This window comes from Monodon monoceros, unplaced genomic scaffold, assembly GCF_005190385.1.
Source record: "Monodon monoceros isolate NGI ecotype Baffin Bay Population unplaced genomic scaffold, NGI_Narwhal_1 Super_Scaffold_11, whole genome shotgun sequence".
NCBI classification, from domain to species: domain Eukaryota; kingdom Metazoa; phylum Chordata; class Mammalia; order Artiodactyla; family Monodontidae; genus Monodon; species Monodon monoceros.
The window spans coordinates 123,708,213-123,735,311 of NW_021703767.1; the positions used below are offsets into that span (position 1 = coordinate 123,708,213).

Here is a 27,099-nt window from a genome sequence, read left to right on the forward strand (position 1 = left end):
ATGCGAGGAGTCACCACACTGGCAAGAGAAATTGACCCTGCTGAGCAGATGCAGGTAGAACTGCTTTTACACCCTGACGGGGGTGAGGGGGTGGGAACCCACGTGATCCACATCAGTGCCCCTTGGTACTCCCTGTGAATGGACACGTGTAGCAACCCCGGCCTCAGATGGTTATGATTATATTGACTGAAAAAAATGCAAAAATTCTCAACCTAAAAGTTGAGAGTTATGTTTTATTTGGCAGACGTTATGAGGACTTCCAAGCCCGGCAGGCAGCCTCTCAAATAGCTCTAGGGTCTGTTCCGAAGAGGGAGAGGAGGAACCAGGATATATAGGAGTTTTGCAACAAAAATCAGATAAAGAAAACCAGACACCAAGTTAATTTAGTGCTTTTCTATGTATGGGAAGATGCAAGAGTCAGGGCTCTTTGAAATCATTCCTTTGATATGCACCTTAGCTATGTAGGGCATGTATCCTGTACTTCCCATCCCCAGTCCCCTCAGGGTGTGCCGTTGGGGGCAGCTGTGGCGGCTGATGGCTTGATGGCCAACATCCTTTGTTTGCTCATATGGCAAGCAGCATTCTTAGTCCACAAGTAACAAGAGTCATACCACCAGGTAAGCTACAGCCTGCAGAGGTGACCAATGAGGGTGAGTGAAATTTAGAGTAAGTAGTGGAGCAGAGAGAGGATAAGTGCCAGTTGTAACCGAGAGATCAGCTGCATGAACGGGGACTGTCATTGTCCAGTAAGCTCCTTCTGTTTCCCCTCAGAAAGAGAGACCTCCAGGAGCCAAGCAGGAGCTGCTCCCTGGACCTGTGGAGAAGAGAATTTGTACAGTGAAGTGGCCATGAGACTGTGCCTCTCATATCTCCAACTGCGGGATTGTGTTTGACCATCACGGCTTCCTTCAGGCCACTCACAGTCAGTGACTGAGCACAACAGGGGCCCCAAGGTGGGCCTGTACCCTGGAGACATGGGACTCTGCTGACAGGCAGCTTCAGCTCAAGGACCCCTCATCAGCAGAGCCAGAACGTTTTTAGAAGTGCACTGCTCTCTGAGACTTCGTGTCTACCCTTCTTCCTCCTCCCCTCTCCTCCACACAGCCTGATGCTCTCTCAACCTCTTCCTCCAGCTTCCTAACTGGTCCCCTCTCAGGTCTTTTCCCAGTGAATCTCTTGGGGTCTAACCTCATCTTGGCATCTACTTCTTGGAAGACCTGAACAAACACAAACGTTATTGCTATTGTGTTTAAAACATAGTTCTGAGCTTCTCGGCAACCAAAGGAAAAAGCCTGTATTATTGTGCGATAACCATTAGTGCTCTTCATCAAATAATTCCAGTTCCCCCACTTCCAGGCACATTGGTAAGATTGCTTCCTTGAAATAAGTTGCTCCAAGTCAATAAGGTTCTTGGGACCCTTTTTATAACCTTAACCCAGCCTTTCCTGACTAATATACATTGGTTTCTTTTACCTAATTCATTGTTTGCCAATAGCCACGCTACTGCCATTTTGGATCAGACTACTCTTTGCTGTGGGAGACAGAACTTTGCATTGTAGGATGTTTAACAGCATCACTGGCCTCCACTGACTAGATACGAGTAGCCCTCCCACAGGTGTGACAACCAAAAATATCTCCCGACGCTGGCAGATGTCACCTAGGGAACAAAATCACTGTCAGTTCAGAATCACTGACGTAACTAATAGCAGCAAAACTTTTCTTCAAAAAGAGATAAAGTTTAAAATGGAATTATATAAATGCTCAATTAAAACCAGACGGTAGGGACTTCCCTGGTGGTTCAGTGGTTAAGAATCTGCCTACCAATGCAGGGGACACTGGTTCGAGCCCTGATCCGGAAAGATCCCACATGCCACGGAGCAACTAAGCCTGTGTGCCACATCTACTGAGCCTGCGCTCTAGAGCCCGTGAGCCACAACTACTGAGCCCATGTGCCACAAGTACTGAAGCCCTCGTGCCTAGAGCCTGTGCTCCACAGCAAGAGAAGCCACCGAGCACACTGCAACAAAGAGTAGTCGCTGCTCGCCGCAACTAGAGAAAGCCCGCACGCAGCAATGAAGGCCCAACGCAGCCAAAAATAATAAAATAAATAAATTTATATATATAAAAAAAAAGACAGTAGAAAGAAGAGGAGAGGAAAGAAATAAAGAACAAGTACAACAAAGAAAAAACAGTTACCAGCATGGTGGATATTAATCTGATGATACCAATAATCACTTTATTTTATTATTTTATTTTGACCGAGCTGTGAGGCTTGTGGATCTTAGTTCCCCAACCAGGGATCGAACCCGTGACCCCTGTAGTGGGAGCGTGGAATCCTAACCACTGCACAGCCAGGGAATTTCCCCCCAATAATCACTTTAAATGTTAATTGTCTTAAGCGAATGAGAAGGCAAGCCACAAACCGGGGAAAATATCTGGGAACTCTCTGCTTTCTGCTCAGTTTTTGCTGTAAGCATAAGACTGCCCTAAAAAATAAAGTATATTTTTAAAATAGATTAAAAATGTAAGTGGGCTAAATACACAGATTAAAAGACAGAGATTGGGCTTCCCTGGTGGCGCAGTGGTTGAGAGTCCGCCTGCCGATGCAGGGGACACGGGTTTGTGCCCCGGTCCGGGAAGATGCCGCGGAGCGGCTGGGCCCGTGAGCCATGGCCGCTGAGCCTGCGCGTCCGGATCCTGTGCTCTGCAACGGGAGAGGCTACAACAGTGAGGGGCCCGCGTCCGCAAAAAAACCCTTCTGCACAGCAAAGGAAACCATCAACAAAACAAAAAGAAAACCCACAGAATGGGAGAAAATATTTGCAAACAAAGTGATTAGCAAGGGATAAGTCTCCAAAATATACAAATGTTAGCAGAAGTTCATGTACCCAATGCACAGTGAGGCCAAACAAACCAAATGTAGGAGTTTGGAGCAGAGAAAGGCTTATTGCAGGGCCATAAAAGGAGACGGGTGGCTCATGCCCTAAAAAACCCTGAGCTCTCTGAAGGGTTTCAGCAAAGCATTTGTAAAAGCCAGGTGAGGGAGTGGGGGTCACAGGGTAAGTGATCAACTGGTACACACTTCTCTGACTGGCTGATGGTGAGGTAACCAGGCAGTGTCACAGGGGTTAACCTTATCAGTCCTTAGGCTACAGGAGGCTATGTGCTCATGGTCATCAGGTAGTTAACATCTTCCATTTAATGGGGGGTTTTCACTTCTGTAAAACAACTCAGGAAATGTGCATCAAATACTGTTATCTAGGTACTTCAGAGAGGAGCTAAAGCAGAGGATACGGGGGAAGGCCTGTCCCAGGAAGCCCCCATAGGGTCCTGCTCGGTTACACAAACAGCTCATGCAGCTCAATATGAAAAAAATAAAAAACCCAATCAAAAAATGGGCAGAAGACCTAAATAGACATTTCTCTAAAGAAGACATACAGATGACCAAAAAAGCACATGAAAAGATGTTCAACATCACTAATTATTAGAAAAATGCAAATCAAAACTACAATGAGGTATCACCTCACACCGGTTGGAATGCCCATCATCAAAAAGAATACAAATAATAAATGCTGGAGAGGGTGTGGAGAAAAGGGAATCCTCCCATACTGTTGGTGGGAATGTAAATATTCTCCACTATGGAGAACAGTATGGAGGTTCCTTAAAAAACTAAAAATAGAACTACCATATGATCCAGCAATCCCACTCCTGGGCATATATCTGGAGTAAACCATAATTTGAAAATATATATGCACCCCAATGTTCATAGCAGCACTATTTGCAATAGCCAGGACATGGAAGCAACCTAAATGTCTATCAACAGATGAATTGGTAAAGAAGATGTGGTGTATAAACAGTGGAATATTATTCAGCCATAAAAAAAGAAGGAAATAATGCCATTTGAAGCAACATGGATGGACCTAGAGATTATCGTATTAAGTGAAGTAAGTCAGACAAAGACAAATAACATATGATATCACTTACATGTGGAATCTAGAAAATTGATACAAATGATCTTATTTACAAAACAGAAACAGACTCACAGATTTAGAAAACAAATTTATGGTTACCAAAGGGGAAAAGTGGGGAGGAGGGATAAATTAGGAGTTTGGGATTAACATATACACACTACTATATATAAAATAGAAAATCAACAAGGACCTACTGTATAGAACAGGGAACTCTTCTTAATTCTCCATAATGAACTATATGGGAAAAGAATCTGAGAAAGAATGGCTATATGTATGTGTATAACTGAATCACTTCGCTGTGCACCTAAAACTAACACAACATTGTAAATCAACTATACTTCAATTAAAAATAAAATAAATAAAATTGAAAATACGTAAATAGGAAAGACGTGATAAATCTCCTTTGCAGAAGAATTCCAGATAATTTATATAGATATTCTCCTGCGTTATGGGTTGAACTGTGTCCCTCAAAAAGATATTTTAAAGTCCTAAACCCCAGAATTTCTGACTGTGACCTTCTTCGGAAAGAGTGTTGCGGGTGGAATCAAGTTAAGATGACGTCATTAGGGTGGGCCCCAATCCAATGTAACTGGTGTTCGTATGAGAAGAAGAGAAGGCCACAAAGACAACAGGGGGAGAAGACTGTGTGCCAGCGGAGGCAGACAGCCTGGCAATGCCAAGGGTCGCCAGCAGCACCTGATGCCAGGACAGAGGCATGGAGCAAATTCTCCCCTAGAGGCTTCAGTGAGAACATGTGGGGGAATAAATTTCTGTCACTTAAAGTCACCCATTTGTGGTACTTCGTTACAAAACCCTAGGAAACTAAGTCATTCGTCAAGGAGCTAGAGCATAATTCCCCAGTCCTTAAGTGTGTGCTGGGCATAGTGATTTCCTTCCAAGGAGCACAGTGTGGAAAGGGGGAAAAGAGTAACTTTCCAATGGAGAAACCTGACAGACACGACCTCAGCCAGGTGATCAAGGTCAGTATCAATAGAGATCACATGTTGATAGTGTGCACCTTCATATGATACAATAAATATTGGACGTTATCTTTGTGGTCTTCCTCGCAAGAACCCGTAACTCCAGTCTAACCGTGAGAAAAACACCAGACAAATCCCAACAGAAGAACATTGTACAAAAGGGACTCATGCTCCTCAAAATCGTCAAGGTCATCAAAACCAAGGAGAAATTCTCACAGCCAACAGGAGCCTTAGACATGATAACTCAGTGTAACTCAGTGTAATGGGATCTTGGATCAGAAAAAGGACATTAGGTAAAAATTAAGGAAATCTGAATAAAGCATGGTTAATGATTAATGATTATCAATATTGGTTCATTAATTGGAACAAATGTACCATATTAACATAAGATGTTAATAGTAGAGGAAGTTGGATATATGGGAACTCTCTGTACTAGCTCCTCAATTTGTATGCAAGTCTACAACTGCTCTAAAAAATAAAGTGTATTAAAATAAAATTTTTTTAATGACAATAAAAGCCAATGCTGCAAATATGTCAGTATTCTCCAAACTATAAAAGTTGACAGATTTTGTTTAGAAAAGAGATCAAATTTTCTCTGGTGCTCACTCAAAGAAAATTTGGCATTGGCTCTTTATACCAGTGCTGGTGGTCGCTGTAACAGGGCCACTTGTCTTCTACTGAGGCTTTGTGTTTTTTGTGACAGGAGTGTTCCCTGTGTCACTTGATGACTGTAGATGAAAGATAAGGGCCAGAAAACCAATCTGACCAGGTGACCTCTTAGGAATACGCAGAAGTAATAAACAAGTCTAGGTAACACATAGAACTTGCTATGTAAGCATTTTAATTATAATGACTCTTTTTTTTTTTTTTTTTTTTACCGTATGTGGGCCTCTCACTGTTGTGGCCTCTCCCGTTGCGGAGCACAGGCTGCGGACGCGCAGGCTCAGCGGCCATGGCTCATGGGCCCAGCCGCTCCGCGGCATGTGGGATCCTCCCGGACCGGGGCACGAACCCGTGTCCCCTGCATCGGCAGGTGGGCTCTCAACCACTGCGCCACCAGGAAAGCCCTATAATGACTCTTTTTATCCTCACAATATCCTTATAGAATAAATATCATTAATTCCCCATGTTACGTTATGGAAACTAGGGCACAGAGAACTTTAATAACATGCCCAAATCATATAGCATGTAAATAACCTAGCTGGGATTTGAACCCAAGCCAGCTAGCCCCAGACTCTGGATCTAGACATTATAGCATACTGTGGGAAGCCGAAATGTAATAGAGAATTTCATGATAACTTATGAAATCAGGGGAAAAGGGTGGCTGGAGGGATTATGCAAGTCATAATAAACTATTCCAAACTTGTTACTTAGTACGTTTGTTATAGGAAGTGTAACATAGGGATCAAATAAACTGTACTTCAATATAAATTTTTTTAAAAAAGCAAAACATAGGGATCAAAAATGTGGGCCCTGGAACCAGACTTCCAGAGCCTAAATCCCAGCTCTGCTACTTACCTTCTGTGGTAGCCAGAATAACGGCCCCTCCAAAGATGTCCATGTCCTAATGCCCAGAAACCGTGAATATATTAGGTTATATAGCAAAGGAGAATTAAGGTTGCAGGTGGAGTTAAGGTGGACTAATCAACTGGCCTTAAGACACGGAGGTGGTTCTGGGTTATGCAGGTAGGTCCAGTGTCATCACAAGGGTCCTTAAAAATGGATGAGGGAGACTGAAGTGAGATTCAGTCAGAGTCAGAAGAGCTGTGACAACAGAAACAAGATCGGAGCGATGCTATAGGAGAAGAGCTCGACCCGCCATTGCTGGCTTTGAAGCTGGCAGGGGACCATAAGCCAAGCAATGCAGGCAGCCACTAAAAGCTGGACAAGGTCAGGAAGCAGATGTTTCCCTAGATCCTCCAGAAGTAAAGCAGCCCTGCTTACACCTTGATTTTAGTCCAGTGAGGCCCATTTCAAACTTCTGACCTCCAGAAAGCTAAGATAATAAATGTGTTGTTTTAAGCCACTGAGTTTGTGGACTTCTGTTACAGCAGCAATAGGAAACGAATACACCTCTCTATGCCTCAGTTTCCTCACTTATAAAACGGAGAAAATCAAATTATCTCATAGGGTTATGGTGATGATCAAAGAAAATACAGGTAAAACCCTTGGAAGAGGGCACAGTACATAGTAAGTTGCTCAAGAAATGCTAGAAAAATACTTAATATAAACAGTTGAGGGAAGGAACCACAGTGGATGCTAAAAATATTAGGTGAAATATTGGTCAGGAACAGGATGTCACAATGGTGACCAAAAGTTACCCCATAGTTTACATACTCATTGCAAAAGGGGCAAGTGACTTTATGATGGAGAAATCTGCAACCACCACCTAAGCTCAGTCTTCAAACATAACATCACCGTAGGTGGGACCCCAGACGTTGATGTCCCTCCTGATAGGATGCAATATAAAGTACATTAACTTTGAAATACTTCTTACTAAAAAATGTTAATCTGAATCGAATCAAGCTACAGAGCTGACTTTCCATTTGCAGCAAATGCAAGGAATAGAGGAGGAAGTTAAATAACAACATGAAGAAACATTGAGATAAATCCTGTACGTGGGGATACTCTACAACTGTCCTTTTCTCTTCAAAACTGTTGTGTCATGAACCAAAAAAAAGGTTGTGAAAAGGTGGTTCTCGACTCTACCCGTCATTCAGGAACCCAGGCCTCTCCCATCTGTGATGCTGCCATGGTTCACACTCCTCCTATAAGGAAGGAGAAGGGGGCAGGATGTTGCGGGATGGCTTTTAATACCATGCCTTAAAGTGACATCCTTCAGCTGCCACTTACATTTCTTTGGCCATAACTTCACCTGGCCCGTACCTAACTGGAAGAGAGCTGGGAGATGTGCCTGGACTCTTGGAAAGGTCAAGAGAGGGATATGGTGACCATCCAACCAGACTCTCCACACATGTTAACACCACTTACCCCCAGTAATGCAGCTCTCAGCATGGCCCCTGCCAGGCGGTCCTAAGCCATGCACACCTTCAGTGTCGTGGTATTCCTCGCTCTGAGATGGACCAGCAATCCAGGGTCCTCCCTTCCCCCTTCCCCCCACACAGGCAGTCGGTCACAAATCTGACTGACTTTACATATCTCTAAATAGCCTTCCCCTCTCCCACTGCAACTGCCAGACCTAGTGCAACAGCCTGTGGTCTGGCCTCCCTTCACGCAAGGATCCTTCTCTTGGAGGAGCGGGTGGGAGGTGGGACTATATTCTTGTAACAGGCGGCAAGTGAGCAAATAAATGGGCAAGACAACTTGCTGTGAATAAGCCAGAGACTGAAATGGTAAAGAATGACTCTGCGGGGTGAGGAGGAGAAGCGAATTTATATCGGGCTGTCAGGGAAGGCTGCACTGAGGAGGTAGCCGTGGCAGAGAGAGTCATCCGGAAAAGCAGTATTCCTATTTCTGTGTGCTGTTGCAGAACCCTGCCGCTCCCCCTTCAAGTGGTAGAGCCTGTGTTTCCTCCACTTGAACTTGCACAGGTGTTTCTTTTTGTTTGTTTGTTTGTTTTAATATTTATTTATTTATTTACTTTTTGGCCGTGCAGCGTGTGGGATCTTAGTTCCCTGACCAGGGATGGAACCTGCGCTCCCTGCAGTGGAAGCCCGGAGTCTTAACTGCTGGACCGCCAGGGAAGTCCCTGGACAGGTGTTTCGACTTGCAAAATTAATAAAGTACAATAGAAGTGATGCTATGTGACTTCTTAGGCTGGGTCATAAAAGACATCACAGCTTCCACCTGACTCTCTTGGGACCCCTTGAACAACCAAGGTCCCTCGCCTTCAACCCTGGTTTAACTAACAGACGACTGCCAGCCCCAGCGTGCCAGCCATGAAAGTGAGCCATCTCTGAAGCAGATCCTCGGATCTCGGTTGATTTGCCCCAGCTGTCGCCATGTGGAACAAAAATGCATCTTCCTCATCAAGCCCTACCCATATTACAGATAGATAATAAGCGAAATAGATAACTGCTGTTCTGAAGCCACTGAGTTTGGGGGTGTTTCATTAGGGAGCGATAGTACTGAGTTAAGTTCTAAATACTAAGGAGCCAGCCATGAAGAAATCTTCACAAAGCATTTTAAGCATTGCTAACAACAAATCCCATGGCTCTAAGGCAGGAACAAACTCAGCACACTGAAGGAGCAGGTAAGGCCATGTGGCTGAGGGGGAGAGTAATAAGACGTGTGGCTGGAGAGGAAGGCCGGAGCCGTATCATGCAGAGCCTCGCGCACTGTGGTAAGAAGTTTGAAATGTATCAGAAGTTCTGTGGGAGCCTTTGGAGGGTTATGAGCAGAATAATAGTGGGATGGGCTTGTCCCTGAAAGATGGCTCTGGCTGCTCTGGGGGGAGTGATCTACAGCAGGACAAGAGTAGAAGCAGGAAAACCAGTTAGCACATCACTGCAGTTGTTCAACACAAACACAACGGTCACTAAGCGGTGAAGAGAAGAAAATAGATTCTGGGCATATTCTGTAGACACAGCAGGCCTTGTTCTTTTTTTGTTTTGTTTTGTTTTGTTGTGTTTGTTCTTTTGTTTTTAATGATTTTTTTTTTTTTTTTTTTTTTTTTTTTTTTTGCAGTACATGGGTCTCTCACTGTTGTGGCCTCTCCCGCTGCGGAGCACAGGCTCTGGACGCGCAGGCTCAGCGGCCATGGCTCACCGGCCTAGCCGCTCCGCGGCATGTGGGATCTTCCCGGACCGGGGCACGAACCCGCGTCCCCTACATCGGCAAGCGGACTCTCAACCACTGCGCCACCAGGGAAGCCCTAATTTTTAATTTTTGTCTGGATTAGGTCTTCTTTGCTGCGCACGGGCTTTCTCTAGTTGCAGCGAGCGGAGGCTACTCTTCATCGCGTTGCCCGGGCTCCTCACTGCAGTGGTCTCTCCTGTTGCAGGGCACAGGCTCCAAGCGCACGGGGCCAGTAGTTGTGGCTCACGGGCTCCAGAGCACAGGCTCAGTAGTTGTGGCACACAGGCCCAGCTGCTTTGCTGCATGTGGGAGCCTCCCGGCCCGGGGATCGAACCCATATCCCCTGAGTTGGCAAGTGGACTCTTAACCAATGTGTCTCCAGGGAAGTCCCTGTTATGTGTATTTAAAAAAAAATTTTTTTTTTGCAGCTTCTCGAATTTATTTGGATTTGCTTCTTTTTTTAAAAATGTATTTTATTGAAGTATAGTTGATTGACAATGTTGTGTTAATTTCTGCTGTACAGCAAAGTGATTTAGTTATACATATATATACATTCTTTTTCATATTCTTTTCCATTATGGTTTATCATAAGATATTGAATATAGTTCCCAGTGCTATACAATAGGGCCATTTTGTTTATTCTATGTATAATAGTTTGCATCTTCTAATCCTAAACTCCCAATCCAACCTTTCCTCAACTCCCCCTCCCCCTTGGCAACCACAAGTCTGTTTGTTAAAAATTTTTTTAAATTATTGTTTTGTTTTAAGATATTTGCTGTCAGCGTAATTGTCCTTTTATTGTTGGTTATTTGTTTTTCTTTCTGGATGCTTGGGTGTTCTTTCATCCTCTTGGATTTTTTTTTTTAATTTATTTTTATTTATTTATTTTTGGCTGTGTTGGGTCTTCGTTTCTGTGCGAGGGCTTTCTCTAGTTGTGGCGAGCGGGGGCCACTCTTCATTGCGGTGCACGGGCCTCACACTGTCGCGGCCTCTCTTGTTGAGGAGCACAGGCTCCAGATGCGCAGGCTCAGTAGTTGTGGCTCATGGGCCCAGTTGCCCCATGGCATGTGGGATCTTCCCAGACCAGGTCTCGAACCTGTGTCCCCTTCATTGGCAGGCAGATTCTCAACCACTGCGCCACCAGGGAAGCCCTCTTGGATTTTTTTAATAGACTTTATTTTTCAGAGTTTTAGACTCGCAGCAAAATTGAGTGGAAAGTACAAGGAGTTCCTATTTACCCCAGACTTCTACACACACACAGACTGTCTTTACTATCAACATCAGTCACCAGAGTGGTAGGTACATTTGTTACAATTGATGAACTTCCATTAACACATCATTATCATTCCAAGTTTATAGTTTACATCAGGTTTCACTCTTGGTGTACATTCTATGAGTTTGGACAAATGTATAATGCTATGTATCCACCATTATATTATCATACAGAATAGTTTCACTGCCCTAAAAATCCTGTGCTTCACCTATTCATCCCTCCCTCCCCAATAACCCCTGCCAACCACTCATCTCTTTACCATCTCAATGTTTTTGCAAAACTTTTTTGCATTCTTCTGGAATGTCATATACTTGGAATCATACAGTATGTAGCCTTTTCCGATTGGCTTTTTTCACTTAGTAATATGCATTTAAGTTTCCTCCATATCTTTTTACAACTTGATAGCTTATTTCTTTTAGCACTGACTATTCCATGTATTAATGTACAATGTACACATTGTGTGATGTACCATTGCCTACTTACCCATTTACCTACAGCCTTCAGTAGTTGATCATGCATCTGTGTTGCTCTCAAGATGCTATTAATATAGTCTCCCTGTCTTCAATCTTCTGCAGTTTCCCTATAAAGACTGTAGGTTTGGGGAATTCTCTGGTGGTCCAGTGGTTAGGACTTGGAGCTTTCACTGCAGTGGCCCGAGTTCAACCCCTGGTTGGGGAACTAAGATCCTACAAGCCATGCAGCACAGCAAAAAAAAAAGTCTATAAGTTTGGATTTATTTTTATTTATTTTTATTCTTGAGATTCATTCTGATTTCCGAACCAGAGAGTTCATATTTTTCACCAATTCTGGAAAATTTCTCAGGCATTTTGTGTTTGAATAATATCTCTTTTCTGTTTTCTATATTCTTTTCTTCTGGAGCCCAGTTGTCTGTGTGTTAGACCTCTCATTGCATCATTCATGTTTTCTAACATCTCTTTGTTTCTCTGTTTTGCATTCTGAATAATTTCTGCAGCTATATCTTCTAGTTTATTAATTCCCTCTTCAGTTATATCTAATTTGCTTTTTGACCTGTTCATTTGGTGTTTTATGTTTTTTAATTGTAAAAACACATAACTTAAAATTTATCATCTTAACCATTTGTTAGCGTACACTTCAGTAATGTTAAGTGTATTCACATTATTTTGCAACCAATCACCAGAACTTTTCCATCTTGCAAAACTGAAACTTTATGCCCATTAAACAACAACTCCCCGCATTCCCCTCCCCCTGGCAACCACCATTCAACTTTCCGTCTTTATTAATTTAACTAATTTAGATACCTCATGTAGGTGAAATCATACATACAGCATTTGTCTTTTTGTGACTGGCTTATTTCACATAGCATGGTATACTCAAAATTCATCCATGTTGTAGCATGTATCAGGATTTCTTCCTCTTTAAGGCTGAATAATCCTCCATTGTATGTATATAGCACTTTGTTTATCCATTCATTAATTAGCTGACACTTGGCTTGCTTACACATTTTACCTATTGTGAATAATGCCACTGTAAACGTGGGTGTGAGAATATCTCTTTGAGACCTTGCTTTCAATTCTTCCAGATACATACATACTTCCAGAAGTGAGTTTGCTGGATCGTATGGTAATTTCAGTTTTAATTTTTTGAGGAACTGCCATAATGTTTTCCACAGAGGCTATAACATTTTACGTTCCTGCCAACAATGCACAAAGCTTCCAATTTCTCCATGTCCTCATCAACACTTGTTATAAAGCACAACTGTCCTGGATCAACAAACATAGACAATTTTGAAATTCCTCAGTTTTGAGGGAAGTCTCCGACCACCCCATTTGTGGTTAATTGTTCATTGCCCAACCTGAGCTATTGACTCCTAAATGGGGAGTTTCATGGATGTGTGACAATAACTAGTGAGAGAGTGTTTCCCCACAGCTTCTGGAGATCAGTCCCCAGGGAAACCTGAGAATACAACTCTGGAGAAAAGTTGGGGGAGGAAGTGACTCCTGTGCAGCTGAGGACCACAGATACTTCCTCAGGGTGACCAGAGATTAGCAGGTCCTTTGAACAGGTTTCTCTATTCTCTTCCATTCCAAGGACAAGAGTTCCTCTGCCCTTGTCAGAGAACAGACACCTGTTCTGTTCATCTAGAGGAGGATCCTAATCAGAGAATATTCAGCCTTTAGAAAATGGAATGAATTCCCTGGTGGCCCCGTGGTTAGGAATCCACTTCCACTGCAGGTGGCAGGGGTTCAGTCCCAGGTCATCCCACAAGCTGCATGGCGTGACCCCCCACCCCCACCCCACAAAAGAAAGAAAAAGAAAATGGAGACTTTCTTTGGTGGAAAGAAAGCTGCACTGAGAATCTGCAGCTCAGAACCCTGGATTTCAGTTCTGCTCCTTTGGCTCAGAGTCTGTGTGATATGAACTGAAGTTCCTCCAGGAATTTCCTTTTTCATGGAATACAACTCACTCACCCACTCTGGACCCAAGCGGGAGACAATGGCTCTCAGAATGCTCTGAATGCCTGTTCTGGTTCAAGTGTGCCTTGTTTTTTTAGCATTCATATAGAGCAGTGAAAAGTCCACCTTTATGAGAAATCTTCATTTCTATGTGGTTCCTTCCACCACAGCAAGCCAGGCAAAAATATGACCATGCGTGATCCCTGCTCAGGGAAGTACATAGAAATGAAATGACTTGTGCTACAGTAGTGAGACTACTGGGTGGGAAGGGGGAGAGTTATGGGGGCATGAGAGTTTCTTTTTTAAAAGTTAGCTCAACCTTGTTCTTATAGTTTCTATTTAATGGTAATATTTAAACACAAATTTAAAATTATACAAGTCTTATAAATAAATTATTCCAGTTTATGTAAGGGAGCAAAATGTGAAAAACCCACCCACCTACACTCCACCACTCAATAATTTATTGCCTATGGCAGTAGGCTGGGTACCCGAGGAAATAGACTGTCAGACAGACTTGTGTGCGGATGGGTTATTAGGAAGTACTTTCAGAAACATCTGTGAGGGAATGAGAGAAGTGAGACGCGGCCAAGAGAGAAGTTAGGTTGCCAAGTAGTAGCAGGTTGCAACAGAGGCTGCAGCAATCCCTGGGGGAGCTCTGAAGCTAAGATTGCCCTTCATAACTGTCCCAAACTGAAGCAAAGAAGATATGCATTTATACTGCATAAGAACCAGTCATTAGGGCTTCCCTGGTGGCGCAGTGGTTGAGAGTCCGCCTGCCGATGCAGGGGACACGGGTTCGTGCCCCGGTCCGGGAAGATCCCACATGCCGCGGAGCAGCTGGGCCCGTGAGCCATGGCCGCTGAGCCTGCGCGTCCGGAGCCTGTGTTCCACGACGGGAGAGGCCACAACAGTGAGAGATCCGTGTACCGCAAAAAAAAACAAACAAAAACAAAAAAAAAACAACAAAAAAAAACCAACTTAAAAAAGGAAAAGGTAGGGACTTCCCTGGTGGCGCAGTGGTTAAGAATCTGCCTGCCATTACGGGAGACATGGGTTCAAGCCCTGGTCCGGGAACATCTCACATGCCACAGAACAACAAAGCCCATGCTCCACAACTACTGAGCCCCCGCGCCTAAAGCCAGTGCTAAAAATAAATAAATAAGTGGAAAAGGTAACACCTACTGGTAGAAAGGATATAAAGAAAACTGAATCACTTTGCCCTGTACAGCAGAAATTAACACAACATTGTAAATCAATGATATGTCAATAAAAAAGAATAATTATTTTTTAAAAAGAAGAAAAATCAGCTGTAATCTCATATTAAAAGAAAAATCTGGGGCTTCCCTGGTGGCAGTTGTTAAGAATCCGCCTGCCAATGCAGGGGACACAGGTTCGAGCCCTGGTCGGGGAAGATCCCACATGCCGTGGAGCAACTAAGCCTGTGTGCCACAACTACTGAGCCTGCGCTCTAGAGCCCGCAAGACACAACTACTGAGCCCGTGCGCCTACAGCCCGTGCTCCGCAACAAGAGAAGCCACCGCGATGAGAAGCCAGCGCACTGCAATGAAGAGTAGCCGCCCACCCCCCCACCCCCCACCCCCCACCCCCCGTCACCGCAACTAGAGAAAGCCCGCGCACCAACGCAGCCAAAAATAAATTAAATAAATCAATTTTAAGAAAAGAAACATCTGTCAACATTTTAATGTTAATCTTTTCAGCTCCTTTTCTATGTATGACTAATTTTTTAACCTAGCTGACAGACTGAATGGTATTCAAATTCTGTTTATCCTTCTTTCTTTAACTTTCTCTGGAGCTTATCTCTAGTCTGGAATTCTCCCTCTTCCTTTGAAGTCACTATCTTCTTTCAAGCTCTGCCTTTGGGTGAAAGACAAGGCCACTAGCTCAGGAAGGACTCTCCCTTGCTGATGACTTGAAACTCCAGATCCTAGCCCCAGGGCACAGGAATGGCCCAGCAGGAGCCACTATCTTCAGACTGCTCTGGGGTAAGCAGGAAGAAAAGGCATTGCAGGGTGCAGGACTGATTGCGCTTGAGGATCAGAAAAGGGGACTGAGGATCCCCTGGCTGTGGCTGACGCTGATTATTGAAAACAACTACTCAAAAGACAACAGTTAGTAAAAGAAGTCTCCCCAGGTGAGACTGGTCACTGCTTCTGCCAGGATCAGGACCCCACAGAGTCTAAACTTTGCTCCCTTTAATCGGGTTGCAAGGTGGTGTGAACCTGAATAAGGGCATTTACTGCACCATGAGATTCCTTAACACTTGAGCCTAATTCAGGAGGGAAAGTGTTTACCCAGACCACAAGGGCAAATCTACATTTCTGGTTTAGAAAAGACCCTTGGAAAATGCTCCTTTAAACTTAACCGCAGGAGGAGCAAGCCAACCTTCGGTCAGTCTTAGTCAGAAAACTACTCCTTAGGGGTTCCAGCTGCGCCTGAGCAGGACAGCATCTGCTGGGGTGCGCAGAACCTGCACCTCAGTGAGCGGGCCCTGACGTCTGGAGAAGGAGCCACCAGTTACGCTAGCATCTGAACTTTATATAATAGTGATCTTATACACTATGGGATAAGAATCCATGGATACATTTATAATCAGAGGAAATAAACATTTAGTATACAAGAGTCAATAAGGAGATGAAAATCCATTACAGAACCAAAAATGAAAGTTACCGAGATTGTTTCAAAGTCCCTTAACAGTAATCATTTTGCAAGCTTCATATATCAAATCATTATGTTGTATACCTTAATATAATGCAATGTTATGTCAGTTATAGCTCACTAAAACTGGGAAACAATAAAAAATAAAATCCTCTTTGGGAATTCCCTGGTGGTCCAGTGGTTAGGACTCCGCACTTTCACTGACGAGGATGTGGGTTCAATCCCTGGTCCGGGAACTAAAATCCGCCAGCTGGCCAACATGGCCCCCTCCCCAAAAAAATCTTCTGGTCCTCTGCTGTCACAATCTAGACCCTAGAATATTTTAGAAGTTCCTATAGCAAACATACTTGCTGATTTATAAATGAACACTATGGCAGTAATATTGTCTTTGCAATGGCCAAGGTCTTCATGATTAAGGTTTGGACCTGCCACCTCTTTACATCCCCTGCTCTTCTACCATAGTCTGAAGCTTCATAAATGTTTTTGGTTGATGGCAAAGCTGTTGAGTTTCAGTAGACAAATCCGATTATTCTCCCAAAGGAGTGGGGAAAAGGCACAAATAATTGACTCCATGAATATATTTGATTTTGAAGTATAGTCTGATCATTTTATGATAAGTTCGCCTGGGTATTCACTTTACTAGTAGCTCCTGAGCATAAATTAATTACTAGGAAGCTGCAAGTGTCCCTAGAAGATTCTTTCAATAGGAAGTTCCTCTCACTGCCCCCTTGGGGCATGTGACAGAAGCTCTGCCAATCAAATGCTGTCTTCCAGGGTTTTGATATTTCAACAAACAGGAGAGGAGGGGTATAACCTTTGGTCTCAGTGGACTAAGAGTGGGGTAGAGCTCTAAAGACCAAAAGGAATTTACTGTCCATATAGTAAACTCAAAAAGGGACACTAGGATTCAATTCCCTCATTAAATTATTCATTTCACAAACATTTACTGAGCATGCAATGTGTGCCAAGCATTGTACTAGATGTTTGCACCTACTCATTTCATTTAACAGACGAAGACAGATTCAAAAACTTTCAAGAAACTTGCACAAGGTCACACAGCCAGGCGAGGATCCGGGCCCCTGAGTCTATTCTAGTGCTTTATCTTCTATTCCACAGTTTACACCAAGGCTTGCCCACATCTAGTTTTAGGGGTAAAATGAAAGAAAAACACCAAACAGATTCTTTTTAAACAGATGAGGCTGACTTAAAAAGTAGAATTAACTTTATTTCAAGTGAGTATTAAAACTTATGTACAGTCCCTGAGAACACATGGCTGGTAGGGGCGGAGACTGGAAGGGAGATTTCCCAGGAAAGAATGGGTGAGGCCACACGCACACACACCAGTACACACAAAACAGAATTCTCCCCCATCAGAAGGGATGAACCTCAAATAGAAAGCTGATGGTTGAGGTGCTTGGAATGAAAATGGTAAACAGCTAGCCTGCCAAGTGAAAGAAACCCAGCTCTACTAGCTTAGACAACCACAGAAACAGCCTCAAGGGCAATGGCAAGTAAGACTGACTCTCTCTTTCTCCCCTTCCTTTTCTTGTCTGTGCATCTCTCTGTAGGTCAACCACTTTGTCTCAGTCAAGTTTCTACAAGTGAATGGAACAATAGCTGTTGGCAGTTTTCAGACTGCACCTCCCAGCCAAGAAGAACTTTATTCCTTTCCCTAGTGCCAGTTCAAACATCCTGGTGTACTGCCAGAGTGTGTGTGTGTGTGTGTGTGTGTGTGTGTGTGTGTGTGTGTGTGTGTGTGTGTGATTAGCAGTGAGGGAGGGGGAGGCAGCCAGTGGTGATAATTATCCAGGAGAAATGGGGAGATATGAGCCTGCAATGAAAACTTTAAATGTCCTCCACATGGAGTTATCATTCTAATTAGCCTCTGCTCTTTCTGGTTATAATTGCAGCATGGTCTCCACAAGTTCAGGAAAGATGTGGCTGAAACAGGAGGTTAATCAGTTCAACTGTATCCCTCATCTACATTTTTTTAAAATTTATTTATTTAATTAATTTATTTTTGGCTGTGTTGGGTCTTCGTTGCTGCGCACGGGCTTTCTCTAGCTGTGACGAGCGGGGGCTACTCTTTGTTGCAGTGTGCAGGCTTCGCATTGCGGTGGCTTCTTTTGTTGCAGAGCACGGGCTCTAGGCGCGCGGGCTTCAGTAGTTGTGGCACGCGGGCTCAGTAGTTGTGGTTCGCGGGCTCAGTAGTTGTGGTTCGTGGGCTCTAGAGTGCAGGCTCAGTAGTTGTGGCGCACGGGCTTAGTTGCTCCGCGGCATGTGGGATCTTCCCAGACCAGAGCTCGAACCCATGTCCCCTGCATTGGCAGCCAGATTCTCAACCACTGAGCCACCAGGGAAGCCCCCTCATCTACATTAATAGCATCATTATTTTCATTTATGGGTCTATTCTGTTGATCAGCTTTTATACCTATTAGCTTTGATGGACTGTAACATATGGAAATTTGAGTGTGCTGATCATCTCTGATAACCATCCTAGACTTTTCTGTAGATTTTCTTTCTATATTGACTCAACTTCTATTTCTGTATGTGGCCCATTAACAAGAATAATTCCAAAGGCTTAAATATAACATTTCAGAATTGATTAAGCATGTTATATCCCAGTAGATAGATTCAAACCAATGTTTGCTTGCAAAAGAATTCATTAGACTGTATAGCAAAGGGAACTATATCCAATCTCCTGGGATAAACCATTATGGAAAAGAATATTTTTAAAAATGTATATATGTGTATAACTGAGTCACGTTGCTCTATAGCAGAAATGAAGCACAACATTGTAAATCAACTATACTTCAATTTAAAAAAATAGATTGGGGCTTCCCTGGTGGCACAGTGGTTGAGAGTCCGCCTGCCGATGCAGGGGACACGGGTTCGTGCCCCGGTCCGGGAAGATCCCACATGCCGCGGAGCGGCTGGGCCCGTGAGCCATGGCCGCTGAGCCTGCACGTCCAGAGCCTGTGCTCCGCAACGGTAGAGGCCACAACAGGGAGAGGCCGGCGTACCGCAAGAAAAAAAAAAAAAGTAAAACAACAAATAGATTAGACCCCTATATTTGCATTTTCCTCCTCATTTAGCGTAGGAAAAGAAAGGGGGAGCAATTGGGGTGGGTGTGTGGGCTGGATTGACTCCCTGTCTTATCACACACCCTGTGACCTTGGGTAGGTCCTTTAGTCATTTAAATTTCCTTTTCATTCTCTCTGAAATGGTTAACATCACCAACTTAGGGATGTTGGGAGGAGTAGAGATAACAGATGCTTAGCACAGGGTATGGGAGGCTTAAAAAACGGTGCTTATTGATTTTAACCAAAGCCATTCTCCTACAATGCCCTGAGAGATCTTTATCCCAGGTTGGGATGACTCAGCAGTGCTCCACTATACACTCACTCACCTGTCCAAGGTACACAGAAAGCGATCAATCATCAGTTTACTGGGATATTCCCTCTCTGAGCCCAAATTGTCCTGCACGGCTCATGGTCCATTTGATCTTCCTACTGCACTGCTGTATGACATGGCTTGCATTGTTAACTCAGACTGTTAACTCTTACATTGTACAATGTTTCACCAACAGTTGCCAAACTGACCTCATTTCCTGCCAAGTTAACCTCATTTCCATTTTTGATAAGGTTACTAAACTGAACGGATCCTGAGAATACTGCAGACAGTATTATCTGGGTTCTGCCAGGGGGATGATAAGGTCCTGTGGTGTCTCTGTGGCCAGGATGGCCAAAGCAGTGGGGAGACAGTGTAGATAGCAGGAGTCATAACTGGCTGGACAGTTCCTCCAGCAGCCCTTTGATCAGACCAAGAAGTTTGGTTGTGGGAAGTAGGTAGGTAGATACAGAGAGGTCAAGCTGGGAATAAGAACTGAAGTAGTCATGAAAAAGATCCTTCAAAATCCAGAGTAGGAAGCCCTTTCGCTCATTCACAGTGCAAACTGAGTGCATGGGCAGGGCACTGTGTAAGGCTCTGGGGACAGAAAAGAACAAAACAGACATGACTTCTGCCTTTTTGGAGCTTATATTCTAGTGGTGGGGAGAGAGACAACAAACACACAAGTCATCTGGAAATTTCTAAAACTGATGTGATACCAAGAAAGTAGCATGACTTGGGGCAGGAGAGGGGTGCTCCTTTAGGTATGATTGCCCAGTGAGCTAGAGAATGAGTAGCCAGCTGTGCAAACTTCTGGGGCCATAGCCAGCTAGGCAGAGGGAAGAGCAAAGGCAAAGGTCCCGAAAAGAGACTTCTTTGCGGGGCTTCCCTGGTGGCGCAGTGGTTAAGAATCCGCCTGCCAATGCAGGGGACAAGGGTCCGAGCCCTGGTCCAGGAAGATCCCACATGCTGTGGAGCAAGTAAGCCCGTGCACCACTACTGAGCCTGAGCTCTAGAGCCTGTGAGCCACAACTACTGCGCCCATGAACCACAACTACTGAAGCCCGCACGCCTAGAGCCGGTGCTCCGCAACAAGAGAAGCCAACACAATAAGAAGCCCGCGCACCGCAACGAGAAGCCCGCGCACCGCAACAAAGAGTACCCCCCGCTCGCTGCAACTGCAACTAGAGAAAGCCCGCGTGCAGCAACGAAGACCCAACGTAGCCAAAAATAAATGAAATAAATAAAATTTTTTAAAAAAGAGAGAGAGAATGTGCTTGGTATATTAAGGTCTAGAAAGAAAAGCAGGTCTGGGGAGCAGAAATGAGGTGGAGAGGGGCAAGGAGTGGAACTTCTAATGAAGAGCCTCCCAGATGATGTGCCCTAGGGGGATTTCACAGGGTCCCAGCTGTAGCTCCCTCAGCAAGTCAGCAGAACTAGGGCTTGGAGCAGCCTGCTTCTCTCCTTACCAACACCATCACCTTGGACTGCAAAAAGTTCATCTACTTACCCCAGTGTTCACTGCACATTTACAATTTCCTTTGTGTTCCATGATGTAGAAGGTTGAGAAGCGCTGATGTAGCTTTTTGTAGATCATGTTTAACACTTTAAATGTTAACTCCTGTATAGTTTCAAATGACAAAATTAGAACTATTGCTTAGAAAATATAAAGAGATATACCTCAAAACAACGGGAAATTGAAAAACTATCAGAATCATCCAATGATAGAATGGGTTGCCTCAAAAAATAGTCTGATAGGAGGAGGAAAATACATATATTGGGTGGGAAGACTCAGTATTATAAAGATGTCAATTCACAATAAATTAATCTACACATTTAATATAACCAGGATTAAAACATCGAGTTTTTTTTAACTACACAATTTTAAAATTTATATTCTAAGAATATCTGGGAAAATTCTGGAAAAAAAAAGATGACCATCTCTTCTAGGTATTAAACATATTAAACACAGAATAATAAAAACAGTGTGGTAAGGGACATGAGGAAAGTTAAAAGGAAAACCACAGTCCCAAAATGGCATCACTCATGTTAAAAGCCCATGACGCCAAACCTAGATTTAATACCTGATCTAATTGCAGTTTCAACCTCTCCCAGAAACGTAATCTTAACCAACCAGTCTGGAATTTTCCAATCAAGCACCAGTAAGGTAATCTGTCACATGGGCCCTCTCCCTTTCCACCCCACCTCCCCCAACCAAGAAGAGCCAATCTGCATGATAAAACCTTTGCTGCTCCCTTCCTCTAAAAAAAGATGCCCTAGCCTAAAAATAATCTTTTCTTTTCTTTTGCTAATAGCTGCCCTTCCCCACCCTTCTTCCCATAAAAACCTTCCATATTGTACAACTCCTTGGAGGCTCTTCTAGTTGCTAGATGAGATTCCACTCAAATAAAGTCAATTAGATCTTCAAATTTACTTGGTTGAATTTTGTTTTTTAAACACTAGGCAGGGAAAAAAAAAAAAACACTAGGCAGGGGACTTCCCTGGTGGTGCAGTGGTTAGGAATCCTCCTGCCAATGCAGGGGAGACGGGTTCCAGTCCTGCTCCGGGAAGATCCCACATGCCACGGAGCAACTAAGCCCATGCTCCACAACTACTGAAGCCCGCACACTGCAACGAAGAGTAGCCCCCGGTCAGCACAACTAGAGAAAGCCTGCGCCCAGCAACGATGACCCAATGCAGCCAAAACAAAAAACAAACAAACAAACAAAAACACTAGGCAGATAGATCAATGAAACAAAATTAAAAGCCCAGAAACATATATATGTGTAAAATTTTATATATAATTTATATATATAAATTTAGTTTATTATAAAGATAGTATTCTAAAAATAGATTATTCAGGGAATTCCCTGGCTGTCCAGTGGTTAGGACTTGGCGCTTTTGCTGCCTTGGCCCGGGTTCAATCCCTGGTCAGTGAATTAAGATCCCGCAAGCCATGCAGCGTGGCCAAAAAAATAAATTAAATAAAAATGGATTTTTTTTTTTTTTTGGCTGTGCCGGGTGGTTTGTGGGATATTTGCTCTGCAACCAGGGATTGAACACATGCCCCCTGTGGTGGAAGCACAGAGTCCTAACCACTGAACTGCCAGGGAATTCCCCAAAGTGGGTTATACAATAAAAGGTGTTAGGAAACTGAAGAGCAATCTGGAAAAAAAAATACAATTGGATCACTACTTTATAGTTTAAAGCAAAATAAATTACAGATGGAGGAAAGGTTGGAATGTGAAAAGTGAAAGAAAAAATGTACTAGAAGAGAACGTGGTAGAATTTTTGTATCTTGCTATAGACAAACTTCGCTCAGTATGGTAAAACAAACACTAAAATAAATAGATAAAACAAGATGTTGTAAAAGAAAATACTAATAAGTTTCAGCTTTTTTTCCCCCAGTTTTACTGAAATACGATTGGAAAGTGAAATTGTATATATCTAAGGTAAACAACATGATGTTTGGATATACATTGTGAAATGATTACCAAAATCAAGCTAATTAACAAATCCATCACCTCACCAAGTTACCTTTTTTTTTTTTGGTGATGGTGGTAAGAACCCTTGAGATCTACAATGTTAGTTGATTTAGTTGATAGTTAGTTGATAGATAGTTTAGTTGATAGTTAGATAGTTAGTTTAGTTAGTTGATCTACAATGTTAGTTGACTTCAATACAATACATTATTATTAACTCTAGTCACCATGCTATACATTAGGTCTCCAAAAGTTATTCATCTTTTTTTTTTTTTTTTTTTGCGGTACGCGGGCCTCTCACTGTTGTGGCCTCTCCTGTTGCGGAGCACAGGCTCCGGACACGCAGGCTCAGCGGCCATGGCTCATGGGCCTAGCCGCTCTGCAGCATGTGGGATCTTCCCGGACCAGGGCACGAACCCGTGTCCCCTACATTGGCAGGCGGACTCTCAACCACTGAGCCACCAGGGAAGCCCAAAAGTTATTCATCTTATAACTGAAAAGTTGTATCCTTTGACCAACATCTCTCCATTTCCCCCACCCCCAGCTTCTAGTAATGAGCCTCCTACTCTGTTACTATGAGGTCCATTCTTTTAGATTCCACATATAAGTGAGATCATATAATATTGGTCTTTCTTTGTCTGGCTTACTTCATTTACATTCACTGAATTGAACAATTAAAAAATTAAAAAAAAATTTTTTTTAATTCCTGCATGGAAAAAAAAAGTCATAAGAGAAATAACAAACTGGAAAAAATTTTCAATTTAAATTGTTCTTATTTTCAAAAACGTATGTATATATAAAGCCTAATATTTACAGGAAAAGCAACAAGGAGAAAAAAATAGAAAAACAGGTAAAGGATATGAACAGTCGGCACACAGAAAATAAACACGATGACTCTCACATATATGAAAGGATGCTCAACTTCATTCATAAGAGAAGTGCAAATGAAAACAGCTAAAGGTAACTATTTTTAACCTACCAAGTTGGCATAAGTTAAAAAAAAAGTAATTAATATCCTAGTAATAGCATGGGGAAAAAGTACTCTCATAGTTGATGAATGGAATACAAATTGATACAACATCTACTGAGAGCAACCGGCAATATCTATCAAAATAACAGATGTATCTGCCCTTTGATCCAACAATTCTACTTTTAGATATTTATCCCACAACCTTGCGTGCGTATGAAAAATATGTAGTATAGTCAAAGTTATCCATTGCAGCCTTGTCTGTAATAGCAAAAGGGCAGGAACCCCAAAATAGTCATAAATAGATTGATTTATTAAATTATGACATATCCATATAATGAAATGCTATGCACCTGTTAAAAGGAATAAAGCAGCTTGCTCTAAGTATGGAATAATTTCTAAGATATGTAATTAAGGGGGAAATATTGTATTTAATCTGCTAACACTTGTGTTAAAAAAAAAAAAAAGAGGGACTTCCCTGGTGGTCGAGTGGTTAAAACTCCATGCTTCTACTGCAGGGGGTGTGGGTTTGATCCCTGGTCAGGGAACTAGGAACCCATATGCCATGCAGTGTGGTCAAAAAAAAAAAAATAATAATAATAACATACACACTTGTAAAACGCACAGACTATCCCTGGAAGGATACATATAAAAGTAGTAACAGTGGCTGCCTCTGGAGAGCAGAACTGAGGTGCTAGAGGGAGAGGGATAGAAGAGACTTTCTTTTCATTGTATATTCTTTCATACCCTTTGATTTTTATATTGTATATGTTATCTAATTTAAAAAACAGATTACAATTGAAAGTATGGGGTGGAAATGTCCATATATGTGTTTGTACAAGTATAGAAAATAGCCATTCTTAGCATCCTGTAACAAGTGGTAGGGAGGTGAGGGATTTGAGGTGAGGCTTGACTTTTTACTTTGATGCTCTGCCATATTTTTTCAATGTGTTACATTAAGCAAATACAGCTTTTCTAATTAAAAAAATTAATAGTAGTTTCCTCACCAGAGGAGAGTTGGTACAAAGCTGAAAAGACTATTTGCAAAGTACTTTGTTTTTTTGTTTTGTTTTTGACTTTATTATTTTATTTTGTTTTATTTTATTTTTTTTACATCTTTATTGGAGTATAATTGCTTTACAATGGTGTGTTAGTTTCTGCTTTATAACAAAGTGAATCAGTTATACATATACATATTTTCCCATATCTCTTCCCTCTTGCGTCTCCCTCCCTCCCACCCTCCCTATCCCACCCCTCTAGGTGGTCACAAAGCACGGAGCTGATCTACCTGTGCTATGTGGCTGCTTCCCACTAGCTATCTATTTTACGTTTGGTAGTGTATATATGTCCATGCCACTCTCACTTTGTCACAGCTTACCATTCCCCCTCCCCACATCCTCAAGTCCATTCTCTAGTAGGTCTGTGTCTTTATTCCTGTCTTACCCCGAGGTTCTTCATGACATTTTTTCCCCTTAGATTCCATATATATGTGTTAGCATACGGTATTTGTCTTTCTCTTTCTGACTTACTTCATGCTGTATGACAGACTCTAGTGCAGAGTACTTTGTATGGGGAGTTCCACCTTGGTAGGGAATTTCAGACCAGATGGGTCTTTAGCAGCTTTCAACATAAAACATTCCTTAGTTCTATGATCTATAATTCTAGGTGGACTGGCCTTATTTCTCCAACTGGATTATAAGCTATTTAAGGATGGGGAGTGTCAATTTTGCTTAAAAAAAAAAATGTCTGTCATCTCTTAGCACAAAGGTACATAACTTGCCAAATAAATTCTGCAACTTGAACGAAGGGACATCTCTTTTTTTCACAGGTGACATAGTGCAGATTCAGTGCCCAGAGTTGTTAAGGTCACATATTGTTGTTCTAACCTTTCCTATCACAAAGAAATGTAATACAATTTTACTGGTAAAGAAGGCTTAGTCAGCACATTTTGCTTTGGGTTTAGTAAAACAAGAATTTATTTGGTCAAAGTTAGTGGGCCAAGAACAGCTGGCCAGCGCACCGTCGTGATCTCGATTTACACAATGCCAGCAACAGGACTGTAGGTCTGGAGCCTGGGACTTTTCCCTGGGCACCCACTTGGGTCTCTAATTATCATCAATCCTTCTGGCATCAAAGTAAAGAGTCATAACTCTTTTTTTTTTTTTGCAGTACATGGGTCTCTCACTGTTGTGGCCTCTCCCGCTGCGGAGCACAGGGTCCGGACGCGCAGGCTCAGCGGCCATGGCTCACGGGCCCAGCCGCTCCGCGGCATGTGGGATCCTCCCAGACCGGGGCACAAACCCATGTCCCCTGCATCAGCAGGCGGACTCTCAACCACTGCGCCACCAGGGAAACCCATAACTCTTTTTTTTAAAGTCACAACTCTTATAATCAATGTGTACTAAATAAACAACTGTGCTAACGTACGAATACATGCCCAAATGAATAGATGGATCAATTATTGGGTAAATAAGTGCATAAATGCATGCATTAATTAATGAATGAAACACTTTCTCATGGGGCAAACAGACATACTATGTATGGGTCATGGACACTGACAGACCTAGAAAGTAGAGATAGGAACTATGGAGTGACAGGCACTCGGAGCAAGTCCCCACGACTGTCCACAACCTGTACCTGTTTGACCGGAATGGAGTGTGTCTGCATTATTGCGAGTGGCACCGCAAGAAGCAAGCAGAGATCCCCAAGTAGGAGGAGTACAAGCTGATGTACAGGATGCTCTTCTCTATCCTTTCCTTTGTCAGCAAAATGTCCCCACTAGACATTAAGGACGGCTTCCTGGCCTTCCAAACTAGACGTTACAAACTCCATTAGTACGAGATGCCTGCTGGGATCAGCGCTGTCATGAATACTGACTTGGGCGTGGGACCCATCTGAGATGTGCTGCACCACATCCACGGTGAGCTGTACGTGGAGCTGGTGGTGAAGAATCCCCTGTGCTCGCTGGGCCAAACTGTGCAGAATGAGCTCTTCCGCTCCTGACTGGACTCCTGTGGCCACTCTCCGCCCTTCTTCTCCGCCCGGGCTGGCTGAAGGAAGCACTCTACCTCACCCCTCAGAAGAATCCCTGTCTGGGGCCCTTCCTAACCTGTTTCACCCGAGGGCCCCCTACTGCAAGTGCCACCGCCCCAGCACCCCCAGCCCAG

General features: G+C 43.2%; 1 pseudogene; it reads left to right on the forward strand.

The window, feature by feature from the left end:
- Nucleotides 1–27,099, forward strand: LOC114890360 (annotated as a pseudogene).